General features: G+C 50.7%; 1 protein-coding gene across 2 annotated transcripts in view; it reads left to right on the forward strand.

Moving 5' to 3' along the window:
* Window positions 1-20659, forward strand: part of LOC135811944 (latent-transforming growth factor beta-binding protein 2-like) — a 100989-nt gene that overhangs the window by 39398 nt on the left and 40932 nt on the right. The gene's annotated exons all lie outside the window — the stretch shown is intronic.

A 20659-nucleotide genomic window follows, 5' to 3' on the forward strand; every position in this document is an offset into this window, starting at 1 on the left:
TTCTCAGTTGTACTCGTACTGGGCGATATCCACGTGCAGCGGCGGCCCCAGCTGCACCAGGCGTGACAGTCTTGAGAGGTTCTCCAATCCTCTCAACAACTTGGATGAGGGATGGTTCTACATGGAGGGTCTTGCTGGATTGCTGCAAGAGTTGCTCATTATCTGCCTCAGGAAGGCCACGTACAATGATGCTGTTCTTGCGCTGTTGCTTGTCGACTTCCTCCTGCACCACTGCAGCGAAGTCAACGACTTTGTCTGCGGGCGGTTCCATGACAGTCCAGGCTGGTGTAGACTGCACGGGCTGTACGGAGTCTGGGGTCAGAGTTCCGTACCGCACTTCAAGCGAGGACAGATGGTTCTCCAAGCTGTCGATTGTCTTTTTCATATTCAAGTTTCCCGCCATGATGCCTTCCATTTTCAAACCAATTTGCTGGACGATGGCCTCCATGCTCTCCCTGGAGTTCGTCTGCTCGCTACGGATTTCCAGAAGCAGCTCGTTGATCTTACCAAGGTTATAGGAGTCAGCAGATTCGCTTCTCTTCTTCTGAACTCCCTCCAACGGTGACGTTGGTTTGGTTTTTTGGGCCATCCGTTGAGAAATCGTACTGGGTGTTCTGCTCTGGGTAGCCATGGCCTACTCACAGCTACGTTCACTCTCACACTACAAAATTAACGATTGCTATGTTCTTAGAAGCTAGGTACAGATAACTGGTTGGCCGGAAAGATCCAAAGTGTGCAAAAAAACGCCGAGCTCGAAAACATGCAACCGACCCGTACAGTAACATAGGATACTGAGTTGGTGTACTTGATGTGGTGCTTCAAATCGCCACTTTTCCTAAACTCCCTGCCGCATGCGCAGTGAAAGTCCTTTGGTGCCGGGGGAGGAAGACGATGGTGATGGACCCGCCTGCGCCATTCCGGGCGATCTTGCGAGAGCCGATACCACTCGGACTTCGGAATATCGAGTGAGCGCAGATCACCAAGAATTGTGCCTCGCCAACGCTTCTTTGGCCCATGCCGTGGCCTGGTTACCTCGAGCTCCCCAAACAACACTTGTTGAGGAATCCGGGCCGCGTCCATACGGGCAACATGACCCAGCCAAAGCAGACGGTACTCACGCAGGAGAGTGCCAATGTCTTCAGGAAGACGCGCTCTCTGTGCTAGATCAGCAGTAGTAAGATGATGGGAGTGCTGATCGCTCCTTGAGACTCCCAAGATGGAACGGACGCATGAGCAATGAAACAGATTCACGTCAGGCGAAGTAGCACATCATGGTACATTTGAGATCAGCGGGAAGAAGATGACGACGTCCACTAATTTAGTATCTGTGCACACGAATCTGCTGTGTGTGTGTGTGACTCTGTGTGTCAGCTATGGCATCGTTCCCTGTGGTTCTATGCCTAGCATGTACGTCTGAACCATCCTGCAAAGTTTGAATGGCGTAGGTTGAGCGATCGCTCTGCGAAACATACTTTTTGAAATTCTCTTCATAGTATATCTTCCACCATTGAAATTTCGAATTTCTTGCAACCTCGATATGGCTTGTTCCAGGCATGCTTTGGAGCCATCCCTGTTGAATTAGTGGCAGGGATCTGCCTTGCAACTGCTACAACAAAAAAATGATTCGATCTGAGAAAGGGTGAGACCGCGAATCTCGGTTGAATATTGAGTATTTCAAGCCTTTTCACGACGAAGATGGAGTTCTTTTTGGAGATGGACGTCGCGGCAAAGGACATGGTGTCTAACTTCTGGCGTCTGGTGAAGCCAGGGATCATTTGTACAGTCAGGTCGGCAGCCTAACCGTCGGTAAGCTTGTGTTTATATACCGTTCTGCTCGATGTGGTAGATCACAAACAATTTGATATCGCACAAATTGATCTCAGCATCGTGCGTACGGTATTTTATATTCAGAAAATCCCAAAGTGTCTCTGTGCGGCCGTCCTATGCCACGAGAAACTCCAATCAGGCTCCTACGTCCTCTGCCTTCATGATTGAATGTCCACTTCGTTTGAACAACGAACACAACAATCGAGGACGGCTTTGCAATGAAAAATACAGCTATACTGGAGCTGAAAAAAGAAGAAAAAACGTGCTCAGGATGAGACTCGAGTACACGCATACTCTCCCAGCAGGTGAAACGCAAATTTTTGTGAAAAAGCGTGTCGCCGACTGACCAGTAATTTCGCCTGACGGGCGATTCATCTGTCGGGCCTTCATGGGCCAAGTCTCTGCTCCATAGAAGAGGGTAGGGAGGACAATGGCTTTGTAGACAAGACGCTTAGACTTGATGAATAGGCCGCTACACCCGAAGATTGGCTTTTGGAGAGCGCCAAAAGCACAGGAGGCCTTGACAAGGCGGGAGGTGAGCTCCTTGTCCAGAGCACCGTCTGCACCCAGGACACTGCCAATGTAGGTAAAGCTGACCACAACCTCCACGCTTCCTCCATCCTGAAGATCAATTGAAGGTGGCGGGTCAGAGCAGTTCACCGCCATGGCCTTGGTCTTCTGGACGCTCACAGTTAGACCCCAACTCGAAGCACAGGACACAAACTCGTTTGTCATCGTCTCCAGGTGGCTCAAAGAGGTGGTGCAGAGAGCCGCATCATCAGCAAACTGGGACTCTGTGATGTCAGTGGAGGCCAGCCTAGACTTGGCGGTCCGATCCCCAACAAGCTTCCTGCCGACACGGTAGCGCACCCGTACACCCGGAACAGAAGACTACCGGTGGTGATGGCGAAGCTGATGAGGACGACGACATGCAGGCTGCTGCCCAAGACAAGGAGGGTATTCCCCAAGACCAGCAGCGTTTGATTTTCGCCGGCAGTCGGAAGCAGGAGCCCACTCTTCACTTGGTACTTCGCCTCCGTAGTGGGATGCAGATTTTCGTCAACACTCTTCCTGGCTAGACCATCACTCTTTACGTCGCGCAAAGCAATGCTATCGACAATGTGAAGACCACGATTCAAGACGAGGAGGGAGGTCATTTGTCTGACTCCGAGCTAGCCGCTCTGAGTGACCGGCTCAACTAAGATGAAGATAAAACCTGGCTTGCCCTCCGCCATAGCTCCAGCCGCCGCCGTGGTTACTAACGCTGATTCCAGGTATGGCATTTTCTTTCCTGTCTTCCTTCAGTCTCCCTGTTCTCTTCAGTCTTCCTTTATGCGAGTGTGTGAATCCAGTTTAGTTTGGTAGGCGTCTGATCATGGTGAGCCACGGTATACCCAGCTAACGTGGGACAATGTGTGTGACAACGCCCCTTATAGTTATAGTGTATTCAGTTCGGTTTTTGAACTGCGATGTTCCTGGCGGGTTGTGCCAGCGTTGTGCAGCAAGAGTGCTGTGGATTTTCAGGTCCTATTTGGAGGACAGTTCTTTCCCCTTTTGACCCCGTGAGATCGTGTGAACCTGTTTCTACTTTATGATTTGTTATCAGTTCATTTCTTCTGTCTACTCTAAACGTTATCATTTCCGATACAATTTGCCATCTTCCGGGTGACGCTGTGTTCGTAACTCTTCACTATTTTTTTTAAAAATCACGAGGGCGTGATTATCTGTAGAAAGGGAGGGTGTAGTATCCCTGCCCGACCAATACGGAAGTAGTACGGAACTAATACGGAGCTTTGCTTGATGTATATTTAGTGTATCTCCGTATGTAAGCGTACGGCGTCTGCTGCATTAAAGCGGCTGCGCATTTCTGTTTTAATTAGATTAGATTAGATTAGATTAGATAGCAATGAAAGCTAACTCGAAGAAGAAGGAGTCAACCTCTAGGTGAGCACCGGAGAGAAAGTTATTTATTTTGCCGCTTCTTCTTTCACTAATAATTATATCTCAGGTGTATACCTGAAAGTAGAATAAAAGTAATTCTTGTTGATTTCGCCGCGCCTACCACTCGGCTACCCATTACACCAATGTCAGTGAATTTGAACTTTCTCAGTACCAATGTGCTTTGCTTATTCAACAAAATGGAGGAGTTACTTACCTTTACCCGTTCGTGCTCTGAATCTCAGAACGAACTATCAGTCATTGCAGTACAGGAAACCTGGGCTGACACATCAGACCCTCACAGTCTCTATGCAATCCCAGGCCACAAGCTGACCAGAGCCGGCAGACAGGACTTTGGTGGTGGTGTTGCCTTGTACAAAGCGGAACGTTTCAACACAAAGGTACTGACAATACCAATGACAGCAGCAGAATGCGTATGGACGAGAATTTCCACCGATAAACCTTCCCTCGTTGTTGCAAACATTTACCGACCACCCCATAGCGATGTCACCCTCTTCTGTGCGGAGCTGGAAAGAAGCATTAAAACCGCTAGGGGCGAAGGTGATCACATCTACTACTACTCGGAGACTTCAATGCCAAGAACAGTGCGTGGCTCACCAGAGACAGAACAGGTCGCCTTGGGGGCGACATACAAGCTCTTCTACACAAATACGGCCTCGCAAAACATGTCAGGTCCCCTACTTACATCCACTGACAAACACCTCTCTCATGCCTAGACCTTGTAATCTCCTCATTCCATAGCAATTATGTTCACATCCAATCACTTCCGTTTGGCGCATCCGATCACACTACTATCAGTGGCCACACCCCCCTCCCCCGCCAAATCCTGGAAACACCACTGCATACAGACACACACACACACACAAACACACACACACACACACACACGCAGACAAACACACACAGACAAACATGCACGCACGCACGCACACACACATACACTCGCGCACGAACGCACACGCACACACACACACCTTGAACCTTGAACGCCCATTGCCGTAGCAATGATAGCGATGGCTTCCTCACGCTGAGGCTCTTAACTCGAAATCTGCAGTATGGCGCATGCCGCTTGAGGTCACCAGGACGACGGAACACTCTGTCACAGCGGTAGTTGGGGCACGGGATGTCTGGGGCCTCCTTCTCGACCCTTTGTCGACAACACTGAAACCAGGTTGATCTCTCCTGCGCTGTGTCATACCAGTCCGCTTCAGGCAAACCGACGACAGCAAAGCCCGAGGACACAACATCCCGCCAGCGCTTCTTGGGACCATGTTGCGGGCGTTTGCAGGGCAGTTCGCCGAACAGCATCTGCTTGGGCAGCCGGGTCTCCTTCATCCGTGCAACATGACCAAGCCACCGCAAGCGGTGCTTCCTGATCACATCGGCCATGTCGACGTCCACCCCTGCCAGCTCACTCAGCGATGCTGACGACAATCTCTCCTCCCATTGCTCACGACGAGAGATACCGAGAATTGTGCGAATACACTGATGGTGAAAGGTGTTGAGTCGGCGAACATGACCCGCTTTGATGGGCCATGTCTCCGCACCGTAGAGAAGAGCAGGAAGGATGATAGCACGATACACCAGCCGCTTGGTGTGGACCGAGAGATGTTCGCACTGAAATATCGGAGACCTGAGCATGCCGAACAGCCAGGATGCCTGCGCCAAACGAGCAGCGAGGTCCGCATCCACCGTTCCGTAAGCAGAGAGCACGCTGCCAAGGTACCGGAACCCGTCCACCATGTCAATCCTGCTATCACCACCGAGTTGAACGGAATCAACTGATGTTGGTTGACCCACCGCCATGCCCTTCGTCTTCCTAATGCTGACGGTCAGTCCCCATCGATGTGCACACAAAATGAACTCGGACGTCATGCACTCAAATCTCTCTCTGGTGGTTGCATACAACGCTGCATCATCGGCAAACTGGGACTCAGTCACCCTCGTCGCGGATAACCGGGACTTCGCCGTGCGGTCCCCAACCAGCTTGCGACCGTTTCTGAACAGCAGGTCGACTCCAGCGTCTGGACAACGTGCGCGCTAGTCCGCAACCACCACACTTAAATACAGGTTGAAGAGGGTGGGTGCTAGGGTACATCCTTGACGCAGCCCATTAGTCACAGAGATGTTGTCAGAAAGCTTACCGTTGACTCGCACCTTCGCAATCATACCCTCATGAAGGGACTTGATGAGTCCCAACATAACCGGCTGAACACCCAGCCTACCCAGCACACTCCAGAGCGCTGTGCGGGGATGGAGTCGTACGCCTTCTGAAGATCTACAAACAAGACGTAAAGAGGCGTATCGTGCTCAATAGTCTTCTCCACTAATTAACGTGCACAGAAGATAATGTCCGTGCAACCTCGACCTCGCCGAAAACCACACTGAGAATCCGGGAGAATTTCCTCAGCCACAACCTGCAAACGGTCCTGCATAACCCGGGCAAACACCTTTCCAGCGATATCCAGTAAGCTGATGTCCCTCCAGTTATCGCAGCAGCGAAGGTCACCTTTCTTGGGGACAGGGACCACCACCGCATTCCGCCAATCATCCACTACTGAACCCTTGGCCCAGATGTCACCCAAGAGTTGGTGGAAAGCAGCAAGAAAGTCTGCTCCAGCGTGGACTAGCATATCCGGCAATATGCCCGATTCATCACCAGCTTTACCGAGGCTCAGCTTCTTGAGAGCACGGCTAATTTCTTGGTGCGTGGGCGGGTTATCTAACTCATGGTGGGTAGGACGGCGTTCCAGGGACTCCAGCGAACTGTCGGAAAACTACACACACACGCACGCACACACACACACACACACACACACACACACACACAAACATACGCACACACATATGCACGCACGAACACACACACGAACACACGTGCACGCACCCCCCACACACACGTAATGTTGTGGACATTGAAATCCAGTGGAATGACCGATGCCAGCAAAATTTCGTGAATCAACACAGTTCACGTATCCACTGCAAAAAAATAGACCAGCTGTGTCGAGCAATCGGTTCCTGCAACTTAGAGTTCATAACCCCCAAGAGTGTGCAGCTCCTGATCAGTCCCTGTATGGAAGCCCGCTCGGCGGAATTCCTTCATTGCGTCATTTTTGGTGCAGTGCGATGAGTCACGCCGATGAATTCTTCTAAAATTTACAGTAAAACCAGGATGCTTCCCCAGGGTAAACTGCCTAAACTGCGATTCTAGTCTGAGTCTGAGCCTCAAGAAGCAAAAGTGAAACAAAGCACACGATCCTAAAGACGAAACTATATATTTTTTCGATGCAATGGTGACTCTTCATGGCCTTCTTCTTTCACCAGTGCAGTCAGTCTCTTCAAGAACAATTATTTCTTCCCCAGACCATCGGCATATTTCCGGTGCTTTCCTCGAAGGTGTTTTCAAATGGTTGAGGAGCTTGAGAGAATACGTCGAAGGAGCATTTTTCGGCTGAGTTGCACAGCGATCAGAATGATTGTCCTCGACGCGTCGACGGCAATGCAATATTTTAGCAGCGTCCTCACTTCTTCCTGTCGCGATGTCCTTGGATTATTGGAGAAAGAGTTTGTTTTTGAGAAAGTACGACTTGTACGCCCGAAATGTCTTCAAAAAAAGCTTCGAAAAGTCGAGGCTACAGCCTTGAGTTAGGAGCGGTTCAGGGTATAGTTTCCATAAATCGCAAAGAACCCAAATTTACCTCAGATGACAAGCTGTGCATGACGTAATGTAGGAATTTCGCCGAGCACTGGGTCTATGCCCGTTTCACACTCTTGGGGGTTATGAAATCTTGCTGCAACGTATAGTCCACATGGGATATCAAGGCCGTCACAGCCGGGGCCGGCTGGGGCGGCTGAGGCCGCCCCACTTTTTCGGCCTTTTTTATTTTTAGCACATTACAACAAAGCACAATGATCGCACGCAAACGTGACAAATCCTTGTCCCCTATCGTGGTTTGTTGCAGAAAAAAGTCTTTCATTGCAGTTACACTGAAATGGCACCAAATGCCTGGAAATGCTTGCAATTGGCTTCAATTTTTGAATTTTTTTCCCGGGGGAGGGTAATGTTTGTCCCCGATCGTAGCATCTTCATTGTTTGTTGCAGAATCAAAAAGACTTTCATTGTAGTTACCGTACACTGAAATGGCACCAAATACTCGGAAATGCTTGCAATTGGCTTTAATTTTTGAAATTTTTTCCCGGGGGACGATCCCCCGACCCCCCCCCCCGCCCCTTCCATGGCTGCCCCACCTCCAAAGTCGGTGCGACGGGCCTCGGATAGAGACAGAGCCCAACGCAGAGGCTCACTCGAGATTTCCTTCAAGGCTAAGGAGTATTACATGAACTATTCGCCTGGGACTTGCCACATCAAGCTGAACTTTTGAACTATTGCTCTTACGGTGCTGGCCATTGAACTCAGACCGAGGGGTGTCAAAGGCGGTTGGGAGTGGCACGACCGGGGTACGGGGTGCCCCCATGAAAACAGGGGGCAACAGGGCACGTTTGAGTGCTCTGCAACTGCAAAGGAGGGTTTCCTGAGCACGACAACCCACTCCTGCTTCAAAAACCCGAAGGACAACTAAAGCGAGTGTCAGAGAAGCTTTTTTTGTGATGCTACACGCGATGCGACTGCCGCGAAACCGGGAAATCCCCAAATCGCAGCCATCTCGCACCCCACGCAACTCCTGCAACTGCTGCAACTGGGCCATCCCAGAAGTTGAGCTTGGCTCAACTTTTGCGATGCGACAAGCGATTTGGCGTACGATTTTGACCTTTTCTTTTCTTTTCTGTACAAAGGTTCAAGACGAACTTCCTAGTTGGAACAATCAACTTCATAAAGGTTCAAGAGTTGCCTATAAATTGTACAAGTTGTACCAAACCGCACGAATATCATGGTGACGTACCCAAATCAGCAAGGCGTTGTCACATCGCTGACTTCTTCTGTGAATGGTATTTCGCGAATTCGCATCTCACGTGTCAGGCTGTGTTTACATGAGAAATTTCAACCCGGGTCGAGTTCAGCCCAGGTTGAAAGTCTGTACGATAGACAAAAAAGAGGTGAGCGTTTACATGAAGACAGTTGACCCGGGTCAAATACTGATATGCCGCCAAAAGTCGACTTCTACAGTCCTGTATGTGTAGCGTGGCCCAAGTGGTTGGGCACACAACAACCAACAAGTCTCACCAGAGCAAGGAGAAGTGGTTGAAGAAATGAAGGATGATCTTTCTTCAGAGACAGAGCTCTTTATATGTGCCAAGACTAAGAGAGTTCAGGTTTCACATAACAACTAGCAACGGTTTAGACCAATCAGGAGACGGAGAGATGGCACAGATTCGGCCAATCAGAAGACATGTATTGGAAGAAAGTAAAGAAAAAAGGAAAGCTTCTGAAAAAGGTAGGTTCGAACTTCATATGCAAAGGATACTAGTCTTATTACTGTACAGGTTTTAACACACCAAGCTACAGTGACACAGGCACTAGACTACAATGCAACAGGTACAAGGTTGAAGAATCTGCATGCTCTACATGGCCCCCTCCCAGATTGAATCACGTCCTCGTGATAATGTGAATATTGTAAAAATAAAAATGAAACGAAAGAACCCAAGGAAGAAGCTATATAAACTGTGTGTTAAATGCCAACCCAACACTATATCTAAAAAAAACTCAAATCTCAATCTCTCAAATCTTCACAAGAAAATTGTACATATCAATTGTTCTTGGCTCTCATTGACGGTACCGCACCGGCCTCTGGAGATTTGCCCGATTGCGTAAGTTATACCCACCTGCCTGTGGCATGATCGGAACGGCCGGCACAACGGGAGCTGCCGGAACAGCCGGGACTGGAACAGCTGGAACTGCCGGAACTGGAATAACCGGAGCTGCCGGAACCGGAACAGGCGGAACTGGAATAGCCGGAACTGCGTCTTGCACGTAATCAATTAGCGCTGGTTGAGGTAGGTGTGCTGGCACTGGAGCGTGCTGCTCCTCCGGTACTTGAGTCGTTGACTTGAGCCGGTTGATGTGCACCACCTGGAGTTTCCCTGTATCACAGTGCTCAATCCTGTACACCACGTCATCGATCACCTCGACAACTCGATACGGCCCGGTCCATGGCTTGAGGAACTTCTTTGTGTTGCCTGCTTTCACAGCTGGGTTGTGTAAGCGCACCTTGTCATTGATCGCAAACCGTGGCTTGGTCGTCTTTGCATCATAGTAGTCCTTCTGACGTTTCTGTGCTTTAGCGCCAGCTGATCGAGCGTGAGAAAATGCCTGCTGCAAGGAGATCTCGAGACCAATCATATAGTCAGGTACAGATTTGACATGTTCTCTGGAGTCGTTAAACATAATATCCACTGGCAACTTAAGCTCTCTGCCGAACATCAATCTAGCTGGGGTTTCCTTGGTTGAACTATGTACGCTACTACGATACGCCAGTAAACAGCGTTGAATATGCAGGTCCCAGTCATTGTGATTGGCATTGACTCTGGCACTCAGCATATTCTCAAGTGTACGATTCATCCGTTCAACTAAACCATCACTAGAAGGATGATATGGAGTTGTGCGTGTCTTCTTCATATCTAAGAGTTCACAGATGGATTTGAACAAATTTGACTCAAATTGCGCACCTTGATCAGTGTGGATAGACAGTGGCACACCGTAGCGACAAATGAAACCATCAATCAGTGCCGAAGCTATTGTCCTAGCAGTCATATCCGGGATGGCAAACGCTTCTACCCACTTCGTGAAATAATCAGTAATCACAACAATGTAGAGGTTACCTCGATTTGTTCTGGGCAGTAGTCCCATGATGTCCATAGCGACACGTTGCAGTGGAAAGGATGGTTGGTCCACCTTCATCGGAGCGCGAGCGGTTGGTGCTGGGGTACGCCTAGCTGAACAAAGCGCACACGCCTTGCAATGCAGCTTAATGTCAGACGACATAAAAGGCCAATAGAATCTAGCTTTCACCTTCTCTAGAGTACGTTCAGTAGCGAGGTGGCCACCACTACACTCATTGTGCATCCCAGTCATAATTCTCTGTCGCAAACTGACAGGTACAACAAGTTGCAGAAATGAGTTGCTACCATCTACTGAAGTGTACGTACGATACAATAAGCCATCTTGCAGAACCAGCCGTTTCCACTGACTCCACAGACGTATCAAGGTTAATGATGCTCCTTTCATAGCACTATCACTGCGTTTAGGCCTGTCTAACAATGCTTGTTGCCAACCAATCATGCAGTCAATGTCACTGTCTTCCGCTTGAGCTCTGCGAATATCTTCTGCACTAAAAAAATCTGCCAAATTGCTTCCAAGTAAATTGCTATCATCATTCGCATGTTCTGCAGGTTGTGATTCAACGTCAACATTACCCACGTATGCTTGATGTCCAGAATCCTGCGTCAATGCATCACCAGCTGCTGTATCCGGAGAGACTGATGGCACGGCTGTAGGGACAGGAATGGAAGACTGGGAAGGGCAGACAACAGTAATATTTGGATCCATTACTGAAGGCTCGGCAGTGGCCGATGCAGGATGCTCCGAATTGTCCGCAGGTTGGCTATGGAACCGTGACAATGCATCTGCGTTGGCATGCTGAGTACCTCTACGGTGGACAGTTGTGAAATCGAACGCTTCTAGTTTCTCCAACCATCTCGCCAGGATACCTTCCGAATCCTTGAAAGACTTCAACCAGAGAAGGGCTTTGTGATCGTTTCGCAAGGTAAAGTTTGCACCCAGCAAATAATGTTTGAAGTATTGCACAAAGAAGACCACTGCATACATCTCACGCCGAGTTGTGCCGTAGCGACGTTGGCTCTTACTAAGTGAACTACTAGCATACGCAATTACCTGCTCTCTGCCCTGATCGTCAACCTGCGATAGAGTTGCACCAATACCAGTGTCAGAAGCATCCGTGTCCAGGATAAACTTGCGGGATGGATCCGGGTACGTCAGGACAGGAGATGACGTGAGCTTCTGCTTCAGGATATCGAACGCTTGCTGACACTCATCCGTCCACGAAAAGCTTGCCTGTTTCTGCATTAGCTTGTGTAGCGGTGCTGCAATTGTCGCGAAGTCCTTGATGAACCGCCTGTAGTAGGAAGCAAAACCTACAAATCGACGAACCTCGGTTGCAGAGCTAAGTGGTTTGAGACTGGTGACCGAACTGCAATTCTTGGGATCAGGGCTCACACCACCTCCCTTGAACACATGCCCAAGATACGTAACCGACTTGCTCAGAATCTGGCACTTACGAGGCTTGACCTTCAAACCTGCTGCCCGGAATTTTTCAAATACTAGGCGCAGTCTAACCAGATGTTCTTGAAATGTTTTCGAGAAAGTTATGGTGTCACCTATGTACGCTGAACATACGCTTGGCACAAGATCACCCAGACCCATGGTCATCAGGCCCTGGAAAGTTGCTAGGGCATTGCACAACCCAAATGGCATGACTTTCCATTCAAACAATCCAAATGGAGTGACAAATGCTGATTTCGCCCTTGCTGCATTAGTTAGCTCTACCTGCCAGTAACCGGATGCAAGATCTAGGGTTGTGAAATACTGTGCGTCACCCATGTTGTCTATCGCATCATCAATCCGCGGAATGGGGAATGCGTCTCTGACAGTTACAGCATTGAGTTTGCGATAATCGACACATAGTCTAATAGCTCCATCAGGCTTCCGAACAACAACAATAGGGGCTGCCCAAGGACTGTTGGAAGGATCGACTAAACCCTCAGCTAAAAGCTGCTCAACATGTTCACGAACCTCATTGGCATGGTGAAGCGGCAATCGTCTAGGGGCTTGGCGAATAGGCTGGCTGCTAGTGGTCTCGATGTCGTGTTTGGCAACACCGGTAGAGCCAAGATCCATTGCTCCCGTTGAAATTATGTCGCTGAACTCCGAGAGAAGAGACCTGACGGCTGCTGCCTCTTCTGTATCGAGATGACTAAGGTCAAACAACTCAACAGGGTCAGAACACATATCAGCAGCATTACAGCTTTCAGCAGTACAATCACGCTCATCCGCGGCTTCTGCGGCTTTCTCAACAAAGCAAGATTCGAACATGCCAACAACTGTACCCTTGTTTATAGTGACAGGCCGTGGTAGCAGGTTCTGCAACCTGACAGGAACAGTGCTGTTCTCACTCACGGTCATGACCACTCTAGCTGCACTGACACAAAATTTATCTACGAACGACTCTGTTGGCTCTACCATTCCGCACGATGGAGACATAAACTCAGTGTCACATAATCTACCTTGCGTTATCAACTGAGAATAGCCCTGTAGAACAACAGATTCAGCCAATTGCACTGGAATGGGGTCTATTTCCACTCTCTGACATAAAAGGTGCTTGGGCCCAACTCCCTGTGTTAATGGAAGGGTCTGATTGCTCAAGCGCAGACAGCCTTGTCCCAGATCCATAATACAACCGTGCCTACGGAGGAAGTCTATGCCTAATAGTACGTCAGGCTCAATGTTTGCAACTACCATAGTGTGCTGAAGTTGGAGGCTGCCAAACTCTAGCTGCACATCCACCGCTCCTTCCACAGTCACGCCACTGCCATCAACACTTTGGACTGATGTAGAAATTTTGTTTAATTTTATATGCTTATGTTGTTGATAGAATGCTGAGCTGACAAACGACATCGAACTTCCAGAATCAACTAACATGTGGACATCAGTTATGCATATTGAACTTACTTTGCCGATAACATACTGGCAACTGTCAACAGCAACGGAATGGCATACTACATCGGAAGGCGCGGCGGGCAGCACTTCCGGGCCATGGTGGTTTGGAGCTGACTCTGGACCCTCTATGCCAACTCCCGGCCGTTTCCCGAAGGGCGCTGACGTTGTCCCCGGGGTGGAGGTGCAGTCGGGCAGTACGCAATCAGATGTTCGGCACTCCCACAATGGTAACAGCGGCGCTGTTGTTGGGGTTGCTGCTGGGGTTGCTGCTGCGGTCGCTGCAAAGATGACAGAGCGGTTTCCAATCGTTCCATCCTTACTAATAAGGCATCCAAACGATCTTCCCTGGCAGCACAGACAGCCGCGGCCACTGGCTGAGACGCACTAGTAGTAGCGTCCGCTTGGAGTATGGCAAGTGCTCGAAGTCCTTGCTGCAGTGCCTGGTCAAGAGTTCGGGGGTCTTGGCGACGTACCTCCATGCGCAACTCTCTGCTGTCCAGACCTTCAATGAATTGGTCACATGCCAGCTGGTCCTGCACGAGGTTTGGCAAGGTAGGGTACGCTCTGCGAGACAATCGGCGAATCACCTCGCAGTAATCAGACAACGCCTCCTCACCTCGCTGTCGTCTGGCCTTCAATTCCGCTCTGTGGAGGTCGGTCCTGACGGGTGGAGCAAACCGACCCTCCAGAGCTACCAGTAATTGCTGATCATCCTGGCGTTTCGCGACAGGAAGCGACTGGTAGTAGCACTGCGCATTATCTATCAAGTACAACGGGATGTACTGTGCCTGGTCCTGCGGCGTCCACTGATTAACCAGGCAAACTTGAGTGAAGTGGTCACGCCAAGTAGTCCAGTCCGAGGCTGCTCCACCATCAAAACGTTCCGGAGTTGCCCATGGCCGGATGGGTCGAACGGGAGCTGGCTGGGTGGGCTGAACTGGCTGGGCGGGCTGAACTGGCTGGGCTGGCTGCACTGGCTGGGCGGGCTGAACTGGCTGTGCTGGCTGGGCTGGCTGAACTGGCTGGGCTGGCTGAGCTGGCTGAACTGGCTGGGCTGGCTGGGCTGGCTGAGCAGGCTGGGCCGGACGGGGCGGCTGGGCCGGCAGTACTTGCTGGGTAGGCTGTGCTTGGGCCATTCCGAACCAGGAATCACTTCACATTGTCACAACAACAAAAACATAGCATGAAAAAAAACCCGAAACATCCACCGCTGCCACCAGTTGTAGCGTGGCCCAAGTGGTTGGGCACACAACAACCAACAAGTCTCACCAGAGCAAGGAGAAGTGGTTGAAGAAATGAAGGATGATCTTTCTTCAGAGACAGAGCTTTTTATATGTGCCAAGACTAAGAGAGTTCAGGTTTCACATAACAACTAGCAACGGTTTAGACCAATCAGGAGATAGAGAGATGGCACAGATTCGGCCAATCAGAAGACATGTATTGGAAGAAAGTAAAGAAAAAAAGGAAAGCTTCTGAAAAAGGTAGGTTCGAACTTCATATGCAAAGGATACTAGTCTTATTACTGTACAGGATTTAACACACCAAGCTACAGTGACACAGGCACTAGACTACAATGCAACAGGTACAAGGTTGAAGAATCTGCATGCTCTACATATGGTCACGTGAATCCGTTCGCGCGAAATTTGCATCTGCAGTGCCGTTCAAACCTGGCGCGAGATACGCACAGAAGTACGTTTGTACGATTTTCTTGACCCGGGTTGAAGGACTCTGTGCGAACGGTCTCGGATTGTGGAGCTGTCGGATTTGTACTGAGTTCTGGGCCAGATTCTCGTGCTGCGCACCTCAAGCATCAGCTTGGACAGCACACGCCATGCAGGGAGGCCCTCAGTGTTGCCGGTGCAATGGCAATGGCTCCTGTGTTGGCTGTGTCTGTGTGAAGAGTGGACGTAAATGCCGGAATTGCTGCCCTGCTCAGAAAAACCGCTGCCGAAACAATCCTTCTCCAGCCGCGTCTCCCGCGTCGCCACCGCCCGCCTTTCGCAGCCCCGTACTCGTAGGAGTTCAAACGGCACGTCACGTTCCCAGATCACCTGGGCCTGTCCCCGCGACTGCCCACCAGACAGCAGATGCAGGAACGAGTCGTAGTACGAGTACCGTAGTTTCGAACTCCCAGCAACATGCATGGGACCTGCTTGATCGTTCGGAAGACCAAGCTACGAGCCGTACATCTACCGTAGTTTCGAACACCCAACAACGTGCATGGGACCTGCTCGATCGTCATCTGCTCGGGTCAGCAAATGAGGACAGCCAGACCGATTCAATCCCCGAGCGTCCATCACCAACGCCCCAGAGTACAGAGATCCAATCATGCAACACACAACACACCCAGTGTTCCCCAGCAGCTGCGCAGCCTACATGTCTCCTGAGCAATGCAGCTCGTGCCCAACGCTTACTCACTGAGGTGACTGAGGCCACACACAGCACACAGGCTGCTCACCCCACTGTAATGTCCAGTCAAACCCTGGATGCCGAGTTGCTAGCCACCCTGGATGAGAGCGATGTAGGGCACTCAAACAACACCAGTGGAGCCACTCCAGACACTAACACTAGGGCCCATGAACTCCCACAGTACACACCTGCAAACTGTGACCTGAAATTGGGGAACCTTTCCGTAGCGGACACCCAGCAAGTACTCTCCGCCGCATATGAAGAGGTAGTGCATTTCCGCTCAAACCTGTTTCTCGTGCCCTCCGGAGCCGTCGGGGCGCAGTTTGTGTTACTGTTAGCCCAACTTTTCAGGCGCTTCGGGCAAGAGGGTGCAGGTGAAGGCTATGCCATCAAGGGAGCCATGACAGCCACACAACTAATCTTGCAGAAGCCATACGGAGCCAACAGCCGGCAAGAACACCTGGACTGTCTCAACCGCCGATTGCCACTGTGGAATGCCGGAAACGTGGACGAGCTAATACGGGAAGCCCGAACAATTCAGGAGCAACTCGACGCCGGTAAATCCTCCACCCGTCCCACCCCAGCTAGTCAGGGGAATGACGCACGCAACTTCGCATCACTGATCACTGCAGGGAAGACCGGAGCAGCGGTTCGAATGCTCTCCCAAGAATCATCCACGGGCTCGCACTCCCTGAACGACATCATTGACGGTCAATCAGTCCGAGAGGTCCTCATCTCCAAGCACCCTCCGGGTGAGCCACTCCATGAGGCAGTGCTTATACCGGGAATACCTCCCGAACAACCACATGCCATCATGTTCTCAGCCATCACGAGAGAGGCCATCATGAAATCAGTCCTCAATACCAACGGTGCGGCCGGACCCTCAGGCATGGACGCCAATGGCTGGCGAAGAATCTGTTCGTCCTTCCATAGTGCCTCTGATGCTCTCTGCGATGCGCTCGCCCTATGTGCCCGTCGCATAGCGACCACTGCCATCGACCCTTCCTCCCTTGAGGCCTATACCGCCTGCAGGCTGATCCCATTAGACAAGCAACCCGGAGTTCGGCCCATCGGAATTGGTGAGGTCGTCCGACGTGTTATCGGCAAGGCCATATTGATGGTAGTAGGCCCAGCAATTCAGCAAGCCACAGGGTGCCTCCAACTGTGTGCAGGTCAACAGAGTGGCATCGAAGCAGCCATCCACGCTATGCGATCCGCATTCGCGCAAGACGACACTGAGGCCGTGCTCCTAGCCGATGCATCAAATGCGTTCAATCGTATCAACCGCAACGTATGCATTCGCAACATCCAGCATCTGTGCCCAGAATTCTCCACCACCATCGTCAATACGTACCGGTCCCCATCCCGGCTGTTCGTCGGTGGCGAGACCATTCTCTCCTGTGAAGGAACTACACAAGGCGATCCGCTCGCAATGGCAATGTATGCGTTGGGCACCGTGCCTCTCATCCGTCGTGCTGCCTCTAGCAAAGCCGTACAAGCGTGGTTCGCAGATGATTCCACAGCAGCAAGCACCCTCACCAGGCTTCATAAGTGGTGGTCCATCCTGGAAGAAGAAGGTCCATCCTATGGATACTACATCAACGCCAAAAAGTCGATACTTTTGGTGAAGCCCGAGTGCTTAGATCGAGCCAGGGAAATCTTCCAGGACTCCAGCATAGACATCCGGTCGGATGGGTGTCGCCACCTAGGTGCCGTCCTCGGATCACCAACATTCTGTTCGGCATATGTGTCAGGCAAGGTGGATGAGTGGTGTCGCGAAGTGGATGTTCTGGCTGAGTTCGCCCGCACCCAACCACAAGCGGCATTTGCTGCCTTCGGCCAGGGAGTTCGCCATCAGTGGTCCTTTGTCGCCCGGACAGTGCCAAATACGGCCGACCTGCTCGCACCTTTGGAGGAAAGAATCCGTACCAAATTCATCCCTGCCATCATCAACCGCGTCCCGCCAGGAGACATCGAGCGTGCCATGCTGGCCCTACCGTGCAGGGACGGAGGGCTGGGGATTGTCAACCCATCCTCCCTTGCCTCCCAGTTCCAGGACTCTATGCATATTACCAAGTCTCTCGTGCAGAAGATCCTCCAGCAAGATCAGTCAGCAGAAGGCGTCCCAGCTGCCACCATCACAGCGAAGGCAGAGATTGTTTCCCAGTCCCGGCGCCTGGCGAAGGAAGCGGTTGCCTCGGTCATTGCCACCTCCACCAGCACCACAGAGCGCACCCTGAATCTTGCTGCTGAAAAGGGCGCCTCCAGCTGGTTGACCTGTCGGCCCCTTCGTCAGTATGGTTTCAACCTACACAAGCAGGCGTTCTGGGACGCTCTCTGCCTACGGTATGGTTGGACCCCTCCAGGCCTGCCAACAGAATGTGTGTGCGGCAAAGCGTTTTCACCGGAACACGCGCTGTCTTGCCCAACTGGTGGCTACCCCGCCATGCGGCATAATGACCTTCGGGATCTCACCGCATCTCTCCTGCGTGAAGTGGCCCATGATGTCCAGGTCGAGCCACATCTCCAGCCGCTAACCGGTGAGACCTTCCGTCACCGCTCCGCCATCTCCGAGGATGGTGCCCGCCTGGATGTGGCCGCATCGGGTGTCTGGGGTGGACGTTTCGAACGGGCACTACTGGACATCCGGGTATTCAACCCGCACGCCCGCTCCAACCGCCAACAGTCCATCACAGCCACCTACCGGAAGCATGAGGCCGAGAAAAGGCGCGCGTACGAAGAACGCGTCCGGGAAGTTGAACACGCGTCTTTTTCTCCCATTGTGTTCAGCGCTTCCGGCGGCTACGGCAAGTCCGCCTCCGCTTTTTTCAAGCGTGTCGCCTCTATGCTCGCCGACAAGAGAAAGGAGCCCTTCTCCTCACTTCTTGCCTTTATTAGGTCAAGGGTTTCCTTTTCTCTTGTTCGTGCCTCCAATGCCAGCCTCCGTGGTCACCGCAGGCCACGGTCTCAAGATGCCCGCCAGAGAGTCATTGACTCTGATGCTTCTGTGGTCCTTGCTGCTGCAGAGTGCTTTCGGTAACTATCCGTGGTGTGTTTGGCTACTGTTCTGCTTCAGTACCCCCCCCCCCACTTTTTCATGATTTTGCATGTTATCGTTTTCTCGGATTCCGGTTTTCCACTCTGTTATATTCGAATCCAAAGTCTGTTTAGTCTGTACACGATTTGTACGCAACTTCTCATTGTTTTTTTTTTGTTTTTTTTGTTTTTTACCAGGCGTGGGCCATCCCCTGATCATAGGTGCCAAAGACTACATTTCAGATCAAAAAAAAAATCAAGCAAAAAAAAAAAAGGTTGATTTCAACCCGGGTCAAGCGCAATGCGTCATGTAAACGCGCCATTCATTTTGTGCACCTGGTGGGTTGAAATCTGACCCGTGTCGAACTCAACCCGGGTTGAAACGCTTCATGTAAACACAGCCTCAGTCGCAGATCCCGTTGCATCGCGTGTCACATCGCAAAAACAGCTTCTGTGAAACCCCCTTAATATTCTCATGGATTTTTTGGTACTTTCTGTACATCACATGTAGACATAAAGGAAGCCATTCACCTCGAAAATTCGCAAAATCCGAAGTACAAGCATGCTGCGCGTTATAGCGCCAGCCGCTGTGCTAAAATGTATATCAAGTCCAGCAAAAGTGAGCCATATGCGCTACATATGTAGTCACGAGGTTTTTGGAGTGAGAAGCAGATCCTTTTTTTTTTATGGGATTGAACGATCTGCCAGTGGACTAGAGAGCTACAACACTGGAAGCAGAAGAAAGGGCTTGCGGAATATTCTTCGTGGCTACAGGACTTTAGTTAGACTTTCGTCCTGTCATTGCGGGCGCAATTCTTGTTTCTGCCCCTGAAAACTTGTAGAACGAAACGATCATAAGTCGTTTGGTGAAGTGAGTCAGGTCAGTGAACAGCTGCGAAATGTTCTGGCACCAAGGAGCAGCAGTCCAAACACTTTTCAACTCGGAGAATGAATCACTGCCCTGGCCCCTTGACAAACACAGCGTTCGAGGGTGTAATTTACTTTCACATCGAGCGTGTGGAGAGAATATAATAATTATTGTGTTGTAGCTGACATACGTGTAATGTCTCCTGACCGTGCTGGTCGCCATTGTAACATGGTTGTTCTTGGAAATGTTTATTTCTGGACCTAGTCGGCACCGGCAGTGCTGTTTCCGTCCAGTTTCCAGTGAATGCATTCGTGAGGAATCCATCGTGTGGTTGTCTCTACCGGTGACTCCAACCGCCTATCACAATGGATAGCCAAATAGAGTCTTGGTCAATAGCTAGGCATCCAGTCTGAACCAAATTTCATACTCCTCACAATGAACATTTTGATGAATGGGATGGATCATCCTACACGAAAAGCGGTAGTACCGTGTGTGACACATCTGCAGTCAACTTTCTAGAAATTACGTTGCAAAATATTTCAATTGTTTGAACAACCCAGGCCACCACAGCTGCAAGTCGTGCAGACCTACTTGTTGCGGGGCACAGAAAGAATGCCGGTGGCCATATTTCGCTGGCCAGCCCTGTACAATTTATAAATTCAATTAGGCAACTTGGCTTCGGACGTTCTCGGGGGGGGGGGGGGGGGTTAAAGTCTGAAATACCGGTTAAGTCATGGCAGGATTGGCCACGATCTTGTCCATGTTTTTTATTATACAAAATCTAAGTTTCCACAATCATTTTTCAAGCTCCGATCATCCATATATTCGTACGCATAAGCTCGATTTGTGTAAGCAAAACGAACATGTTG

Source organism: Sycon ciliatum, chromosome 3 (assembly GCF_964019385.1).
Source record: "Sycon ciliatum chromosome 3, ocSycCili1.1, whole genome shotgun sequence".
In the NCBI taxonomy this organism is placed as follows: Eukaryota; Metazoa; Porifera; class Calcarea; order Leucosolenida; family Sycettidae; genus Sycon; species Sycon ciliatum.